Source organism: Triticum dicoccoides, chromosome 3A (assembly GCF_002162155.2).
Source record: "Triticum dicoccoides isolate Atlit2015 ecotype Zavitan chromosome 3A, WEW_v2.0, whole genome shotgun sequence".
Classification (NCBI taxonomy): Eukaryota; Viridiplantae; Streptophyta; class Magnoliopsida; order Poales; family Poaceae; genus Triticum; species Triticum dicoccoides.
The window spans coordinates 90,017,451-90,025,490 of NC_041384.1; positions in this window are offsets into that span (position 1 = coordinate 90,017,451).

Consider the following 8,040-nt stretch of genomic DNA (forward strand, 5'->3'; position numbering starts at 1 on the left):
GTCCATCTACCGCCCACATTAATGATACGCGGTTGCCGAGGCGGCTACTCTGGCGCCACACGTCCGTACCTCCGCCCGCCCACCATTGCTATATAAACTATTGCGCCGGCCATAGCCGCAGTCATCCGCATCCGTTCCCTTTCTCCTATCCACACCACTACTGCCCACCATGGCTTCCTCGCGCTCCAGTGCTCTTCGGGACAGGCAGACGATGGACCACAAGGAGATGGCAGCCATTGCTGCCGACCGGCTGGCCGGCAGGCAGCGAGAGGACGATGACGTCCCAATGGAGAACATGGTAGTCGATGATCCGGCGCCAACCCCCTCCTCCGCGCCATCCTCGCCGGTGCATTGCACCATGACCATCGGCAAGGCCCCGTGCCCAATATATGGACAGTTTGAGGCAGATGCGTCAGGAGCAGTTCCGGGACGCGCAGGCCGATGCCGCCTACAACCAGCATATCCACCAGGAGCACCTGCAGGCGGAGGAGCAGATCACCGCGGAGAGGGCGGAGCAGGAGGCGCTGCTCGATTCGTACCGCTCCTCTCGCAAGGGCCGCCTCGAGCGCTGGTGGTACTGCATGCGGGTGGTGTAGGCTACGGCCGCCTACAAAGAGGCTAGCAAAGAGGGTGATGAAGCGGGCGAGGCACTGTTTGGCGAGACCGAGGACAACATAGAGGACAATGCCGGCTCCGACGAGTCCCCGCTACGCTGGCGTCGACGAGGCCCTGCTCCGCCGAGGCCCCGCGGCACCAACAACGAGGCAGAGGACACCGCCGGCTCCGCCGAGGCCCCGCCCCGCCAACAACCAGGCAAAGGACATCGCCAGCTCAGCCGAGGCCCCACCCTGCTGGCAATGCGGGCGAGGATTTCCACCGCTCCGATGAGGCGCCGCCCGCTGGCAACGAGACTAAGGATATGGTCGGCTCCGCCGAGGCCCCGCCCCGCTGCCAACGAGGCCGTGCCACATAGAAAACGATGAAGAGTAGAACACGGTAGGTCGCCGCCGCTCAGGTCCAAGTAAGGCCACTGCTGCTACCCTCCTGTTGAAGCCAAGCTAGGCGGGTTGACCATTAATGGCCGGTTAGCATCTTGGCGGCGACGTGGAGTCGGGGAGTTCTGCTGGAGAATAACGCTGCTTCTACTTAACTACTGGTGCAGTTGGCTGACTGACACGTGGGCCCAACAGGCCACATGTCAGTTACGCAATTGCACCTGCAGTTAAGTCACTGAAGCTTCTGTTCGGCTCATCGGGACACAGGTGGGTAGCTTTGGTTAATTAATTATACCTCCAGCACACCCTTTTTAGTTGAAGAATGTATGAAATGTAATGAAATCTGGCATGTTTATATGAAATCTGACCGTGTATGAATGAATTTATTTCGATTAGTTCGAATTCCTGTATCACTGGCATTGGATGAACATGGAAAACAATACGTACTAGCATTATTCCTAGGGTGATCACCTCGTTTGCAGCTGTTTCACATGTACTCCCTCCGGTCCTTTCTAGTCTGCATACAAGTTTTGTCTGCAGTCAAAGTATCTCTAGTTTGACCAATCTTATACAAAAAAGTATGCACTTTCACAATGTGCGAAGTAAAAAGGAACAGAATGAGTACAAAGAGTTTGAGCAGCTTTTTAGCGTTTCTGTACATTGCAATCAAACACACAGGCTTGGCAATTCATAGAGAACATTCAACACAATCGATGATTATGCATCTCAGTGACTGACATGTCAGAGGCAATATTTACTTCACAACTAAAGAATAAAGAAAAAAATTGATCGACGCTGCTGACAACAAAGGGCGTCCCATTCGAAAATATCAAACGCATGTCTTGCTAAAATCAATGAGCAAAATTTGACAAGGTTGTCCCATTCCAAAATATCAAATGCCTACGATTGTGGAATGGGGAGGGTTTGCCATCAGTTCGGACATTTGTCACAGCAAAAAAATGGAGATTTTGCCAGTCCTTCTGAGCTGAAGTTAGTTTGGTCTTGTGGGGAGTAATGTAACCATCCTTCAACTGCTCCTTCTGATGATAAGATAGACATGGCTTCTTCATCCTGGCATAATCGGAACTAGTCACTTCACGTACTCCATATTCTTCTTCAGAGGAAGATCATCCTGTTGTGCAAAGACAAGAGGACTACTAAATGCTAGCATCACTGTTTGCTCGAAAAAAGGAAAGGAACTATTTAAAATAGCACAGATGAAGCACTTCTCAAGGACAATACCACTTTTTCATGATAGTATCTAAACAGTAGCACAACACCAACAGAGATGACAAAGCTCAATCATATGGACGAAATCAGTGGGCGAGTACCAACCTTTGTCAGGAGGCTTATTATGTAGAGCATACAGATGAAGCAATTCTCCGGAACCATCTGTTGCTATCTACGGTGGTGGCCATGCTTACTATATACTCCTCGATTAGTTTAATGTTTCCAACATCTTCTTGTGCAGTTCCACTAAAATATATGGTATCTTCAAAGAAGATCCCTGTTTGCACAAGTAGAGATAATTACATATTACATTAAGAGTGGCATCAAATGAGTGGCAAAACAATTGCTCGTTCCAGCCATAACAATAAATTAAGATGCAAAACTATGTCATTACTTGTGTCATCACAGTTCCAGTGCTTCATTACAACACCGGGAGTTGATTTTTGTTTTTCTTCCCCTTGTCTTCCCCTTCATCACTTGGTTCAATAACAAACAAGCTTCGCCTTCAATGTAAGATTTGGCATGTCAATTAGGGAGCACAAGTATAGTACTAAACTTAATTTTCTGATGAAAGTGGCAAAATACAGGCCAACAGTTGTGAAATATCCTGATCTTACCTCAATGGGATATTACAGTGCACATACAGGTTGGAAGTCTTGTCTCCATTTGTGCAGTTCACTAAAATCAAGCAACATTATTGTACAAGTAGCACAACATATGAATGCACACTGCTGAATCATGTGAAAGAAGGGTAGTACTGACCTCTCATGATGCGGAATTCAAACAACTCACAAGAAGAAGATCCGAACCAAATTCGCCTTAACGGATAGGAAGTAAGATCTCCTCTTGTGCAGTTCCACTAAGATCAAGCAATCAAGCAACGTTGTCAGTGTGGCATTTTGGTTGAACTGCACAAAACACTCTTAAAACAAAAGTGTTTTGTGCAGTGCAACAAAAGGTCACAATGGCAACGAGGTGAAGCAGATAACCCTGTTTACACAGAGGTGCAAAGGAAACAATTAGTGGTCAATAACGGTGGATGACACAGAAGCCAACAAAAAGAAGCATCTACCTTATCTAAATGGGAAAGAAAGCAAGACACTAGCATTTCTCAAACGGTGGCATTGATTAATATTAACATAGAGATTATATTAACAATAAAATTTGTTAAACATGTAATTTGCTTTTAACTGTGGCATTGCATCAATTTTCCAGCGGCATTATTAGAGGGTGTTTGTTTACAGGGACATTTTGGTGTAGGGACTAAAAAAACTCTGTGTCAGTCCCATCTAAACCAAAGAGGAGGGACTTTTAGGGACTAAAAGTGGGCATTTGGGACTAAAGAAAGAAGACCCCGAGGGAGTCTTTTTGGGACTTTTTCCAACAGTTGCCCTGCCACGCATCACACCTTGTCTCTATTAGTTCATTACTAGGGGTAACATGGTCTTTTAGCATGTCATTTAATAACCTCTAGTCCATGTTTAGTCCCTGGAACCTAGCAGGTAGGGACTAGGGAGTTTTTAACCAAACAGGGCCTTAGATTAACAACAGCTAATGAGTTGCACGGGACAGTGGACGCACCAGCACCATGTGCATGTACCAATGTACTATGGTCATGCACAGTCTGTTGCAACAGAGAACAAACAACCAAGGAGCATATTTGTGTTGGTCCCAATTTTGTTATCTTTAGACGCCTTTCCCTATTTGAGTGCAGCAAATCTAGTCCTGCTCAAACTCTACAGCCTTGTCCCTTCCCTTCCTTTCTGAACTAGTACTTTCGCCCCTTCCTTTCCTCTTTGAACCACGTCCAAGATTTATGTGATACAACTTTCCCCACAACTTTCCCCCATTCCTTTCCTCTTTGAACCATGTCCTAGATTAATGCTATACAACTTTCCCCCTTCATTTCCTCTTTGAACCACGTCCTAGATTCATGCTATATACAACTTTTCCGACTAGTTTCCCCCACTCCTTTCCTCTTTGAACCACGTCCTAGATTCATGGTATACATGCAGCTAGAGCAATGCATGTGGACTAAGTAAATTATACCTTAAGGTTCTTGGGGCATGGTCCGATGGGCCACGGGCCGACAACAAAGAAGAAGGGGTCGAAGGCCCTCCCGCACCGTCGTTGGGTGGAAAGTGAACAGCTGCGCCGGTAGTCCCTCGCCGACGGCGACAGCGTTAAGCCTCCTTCCCTTCCCGGCGGACGAATCCTACCGGCTCTTTGAGCAGCAGTGAGGAGAGAGGCCAACGAAGTCTTTTTTAGATCTGGAGAGGGCGAGAGAGTGTGATGAGAGCAACTACAAGCGCTGAGGCTCCAGCGGGAGAGGGCGAGAGAGTGTGAAGAGAGCAACTACAAACGTTGAGGCTCCAACGTGTATATATACTGGAGAGAGAGTGTGAAGCGTGCAAACCCTAGAAAACATTTTGACCAGTCAAAGAATCCTCCTGGCACAAATTATGCTCAAGTATAGTTATCGAACCAGAGACCTCAAGTTTGATGAGCGAACAGGCTAACCAGCTACACAACCCTCCCGTTATGTTCAACGAGAGGGAAATAACCTTTTATACATTCCTGCATTCGTGTGACAAGCATGCCATGTTTTTGTGTGTGTGTGGGAGTCATTGGGATTTCAATCATAATCGTGTCATGTGGCTTTGGTGGTAAGACTATCCACAGTGGTGCAGAAATAATGCAGCCTTAGTCACCTTACCTCTCTCCACGTAGTACGTTGGGTCCCACTAGTCAGAGGGTGAAACAAAAAAATTAATAAGAAAAATTAAAAGCGCCAGCAGTGTATCTTACCTCACACATCTCGCTACTGCTCAGGAACACTGTCCAATTGATCCCTCTGTTCGCTCACGTACTATTTTAAGTGAATCCTTATTATAACATGCACACAAATTTTGGGCACTTGTATTCGACTTAAGTCAGTGTGCCACTGTATCTCGTATACTTACTACTCCCTCCGTCTAGGTGTAATAGGTCACGTTAGAAGGTGCAACGGGACCAAGGTGCGTGCGTGTGCATGCGTGTGTGTGTGTGTTTAACACCATGTGTGTGTTAGAGAGAGTGACAGATCGACCTACTCCTACAGAGAGATGTTGTGTAATGTACGATTTTAGCCGCGAGAGTCGGTGCATCCTCTCGTTTCCGGGCGTGCCGGTAGGGACATGCGGACAGCTGCCACTCCCGCTCCTGACCAGCTTGGCCCACCCAAAGCCCCTCCATCGCCCGCGCGCGCTTCCCGCCCAAAACGGTCAGCGCCGCTCCAAAGAATCGGTGCCGCATTTATGCCCGGGCAGAGCGGACGCGACTTCTCACTAGCGCAAGAGTGATGGTTGCTTCTTTCGTCCAACTTACTGTTGGGTCTATGTGATTTGATGGCTCATTGTCTTTATTACTGAGGTGGTAGGACTGCTGGATGTCCCACGCTTTCGGCGAAAGAGGTATACTACTACTAGATTACGATTTTCTCCTTTCTTATAGCGGAGGCGTGCAAGAGCAGTGAAAACACGCGGGCTCGGTGATTACATGGCCCACCTCACATTATCACCGTGCAACACCTAACTCTTTACATAGTACTCCCTCCGTTCCTAAATATTACTAGATAAGTCTCCGCGCGTTGGCGCGGAACAGCGGTATATCTCTCTGCGCAAAATTATTGATTTCATAGAAAAAAAATACTCTATAACCGCATGACGAATGTGGTAGCCAAACTAAATAAACTCCCTTCATCATTTAGATCATCCCACGTAAGGAAAAAAGATCAGCCAACTCCTATTGCATAATGAGATTATATTTTTGTTTTTGACATGTTAATGGGCCATAAAAGATCACTTACATGCATGCTACCGGTGCATGCTTGCATGCAGACATGTTGATGTGATTTAAAACCCACTCACATGCATGTGGCACAGTATTTCTGCATGCTTGCATGTGGCTTAGTGCGGAGCCTCTCAATATCAAGATCGGACGGCTATTTATGGACTGATTTACTTCATCTAACGGCTACATCAATTTTGATGGCGTGGCTCAAGGAGAGGATAGAGAATTCCTAGTAGTGGGGGCTAGCTATTACCAATAGATATATGTCTTTGTAGAGATTCCACTACATACGGAACAAAATGAATGAATCTACACTTAAAATGCATCTATATACATCCGCATGTGGTTCATGGTGAAATCTCTACAAAGACTTATATATAGGAATGGAGGAAGTACTAGTATTGTAACGCCCTCGATGCGGCTATATCTCCCACGTGTCGAAGCACGACTTAGAGGCATAACTGCATTGAAAGCAATGTCGCAAGTGAGGTAATCTTCAAACAACCCATGTAATACATAAGGGAAAGAGATACATAGTTGGCTTACAATCGCCACTTCACACAATACATGAATAAAGCATTACAACATCCAAATACAATCAAGGTCTGACTACGGAACCAAAATAAAAGAAGAACCCCAAATGCGACAAGGTCCCCGATCGACCCCAACTGGGCTCCACTACTGATCAACTAGAACGAAACAACACAAAGGACAAGATCTTCATCGAGCTCCTCCTTGAGCTTGGTTGCGTCATCTGCATGGACTCATCGGCACCTGCAAGCTGGTTTTTGAAGTAATCTGTGAGCCACGGGGACTCAGCAATCTCGCACCCCTGCGATCAAGACTATTTAAGCTTATGGGTAAGGTAATGGTATCAGGTGGAGCTGCAGCAAGCGACTAGCATATTTGGTGGCTAAACATACGCAAATGAGAGCGAGAAGAGAAGGCAAAGCACGATCGAGAAACTATGATCAAGAAGTGATCCTAGAACAACCTACGTCAACCATAACTCCAACACCGTGTTCACTTCCCGGACTCCGCCGAGAAGAGACCATCACGGTAACACACGCGGTTGATGTATTTTAATTAAGGTCAACTTTAGGTTTTCTACACCCGGACATTAACAAATTCCCATCTGCCCATAACCGCGGGCACAGCTTTTGAAAGTTCAATCCCTACAGGGGAGTCCCAACTTAGCCCATCACAAGCTCTCAAGGTCAACGAAGGATATACCTTCTCCCGAGACATTCCGATCAGACTCGGTATCCCGGTTCTACAAGACAATTTCGACAAGGTAAAACAAATCCAGCAACACCGCCCGAATGTGCCGACAAATCCCCATAGGAGCTGCACATATCTCGTTCTCAGGGCACACTCAGATGAGCTCTCCATACAACTAAAACCAAACCTCGAGTTTCCCCGAGGGGGCGCTACACAGGACTCTAGTTTGGACCAACACTCAGAGGAGCACTGGCCCGGGGGGGTTTAAATAAAGATGACCCTTGAGTCCGTGGAACCCAAGGAAAAAATAGGCTAGGTGGGGAATGGTAAAACCAAAGTTGGGCATTGCTGGAAGAGTTTTATTCAAGGCGAACTGTCAAGGGGTTCCCATTATTACCCAACCGCGTAAGGAACGCAAAATCCGGGAACATAACACCGATATGATGGAAACTAGGGTGGCAAGAGTGGAACAAAACACCAGGCATAAGGCTGAGCCTTCCACCCTTTACCAAATATATAGATGCATTAATTAAATAAGAGATATTGTGATATCCCAACAAGTGAACATGTTCCAACAAGGAACAAACTTCAATCTTCACCTGCAACTAACAACGCTATAAGAGGGGCTGAGCAAAGCGGTAACATAGCCAAACAACGGTTTGCTAGGACAAGGTGGGTTAGTGGCTTGGTTCAATGATATGGGAGGCATGATAAGCAAGTGGTAGGTATCACAGCATAGGCATAGCAAAAGAGCGAGCAAATA